Source organism: Microtus ochrogaster, chromosome 6 (assembly GCF_000317375.1).
Source record: "Microtus ochrogaster isolate Prairie Vole_2 chromosome 6, MicOch1.0, whole genome shotgun sequence".
Taxonomy (NCBI): Eukaryota; Metazoa; Chordata; class Mammalia; order Rodentia; family Cricetidae; genus Microtus; species Microtus ochrogaster.
This window is the reverse complement of record NC_022013.1, coordinates 9,534,397-9,536,203: the sequence shown is the minus strand read 5'-3', so window position 1 is coordinate 9,536,203 and position 1,807 is coordinate 9,534,397.

The following is a 1,807-nucleotide window of genomic DNA, read 5'->3' as shown; positions in this document are numbered from 1 at the left end:
TTTTTTTTTTTTTTAGAATTTCGGAATTTCATGCACAAGTTCTCTATTTGCACCACTTCTACCCTTCACTTTTCCCTTCCTATTCCTCCCATGTCCCCTATTCCCTATAACTTTAATAATTATTAATTATAATTATTCTCCCCCCCCTCACACACACACACACAAACACACACATACACACCCTGTGAGTCCCTTTAGTGTTGTTCATATACACATGTGTTTAGGGCTGACCTTTGGGATTAGATAACCTACCAGGGAACTCTTCCCTGCATAAAACTAACTCTCCTCATGTTTGCACGGCAGGCACTTAACCTGCTGAGCTGCCTCCCTAGCCCCGGAAGTCTGTATTTCTAACAAGCTCCTGGGAGACGGAGGTCACACTGGACTCTGGATTAAATTCCGGGAAGCAGTTCCCTCTGTCCTTCCCACAGTGGGAGTTCCAATTCCCATGGCTGCCTTCCACCCCTCTGTCTGTAACAACACAATCTCTTCTCTGCGTGTTTCCTGTCTCTATTACCTGAGCTAGCGTTACCATCAAGCTGTGACATCCACCTGGTGTTCACATGGGTTTCTGACCCTCACAAAAACAACAAAATGCTTTACTACTGAGTAATCCCTCTCAAAATACCCTACTGTAATGGGATACAAAGGAGAAATTACAACCATAAATTATAATTGTATGATGTGGCAAAAGGTATGTGAATTCTCCCTCATATATAGGGCACATATGTGTGTGTATGTACACACACATATAAACATATCTTGCCATGCAAGACTGGCCCCGATGTGTGTGTGAGGTATTTCATATACGACAAAATGAACTGAAATAAAAAGTACACATAGTAATGGGCTACTTATTTTACCACCTCATAACATCTTACTTATCAGGAAATTTTCACATAATATTTTTGTATCAAGTAACTAAGGCCTCAGTGGGGAGAGACACATAAACGAGGAGAAATATAGCTACTTTCTGTTGCTCAGTCTGTACTGATGTTCTTTCTCCTCTGAAGAAAGGCTTGTATGGGTACCTCAGGGGTGCCAGGGAGCTTTCCTCTGCCCCTTTCACTTCCCTGGCTGTTTCTTGGGCCAGAGAGATGACAGTCCTGGCCTCTGTGGCACCCTCTCTGCACTGCTCTCTCTCCTCGGGGCTCACGGTTCTCAGTACTGTGGGGTTCTTTCAGATCCAGAACTCACTGTGTCTTTATGCTCTATGTGGGATGAACGGGAAAAAAAACCCATAGAAGTCTCCTTTCACACCAGGAAGAAAGATAGAGTATCAGAAAGAGCAGCAGCAACTGTTTTCCTAAGAGTTCAAGTCATTGCTACGTGTATAATCTCACTTTTTAAGGCTTGAAGGCTAATGTTATTTCTGCCAATATTAACATGTTTGACTATACTGTTTGCTTTCCAAAGTGCAGCTAAAAATGCCAACTGTTAACTAGCATTAAACAACTTCTTTTCAAGGTCAAGTGAGCAAATATAACACATTTACTCCACAACTTCTCCTGGAGATAAGGCTCCTTGAAGAGGTTGCAGCGCGTTTCTGCTCACTATTAGATCTGTCGGTCTGCATTTGGGAGACTGTGGTGGGTGGGAACTGCCTTTAACATTTGTCTAGATAGGTAGGTGGCTAGATGGATAGGTAGACAGACAGCTAGATAGATGACAGATGAGTGGATGATAGATAGGTGACGGACAGATGGACGGATGGATGGATGGATGGATGGATGGATGGATGGATGGATGGATGGATGGACAGATGGATGGATGGACAGATGGATGGATGGACAGATGGATGGATGGA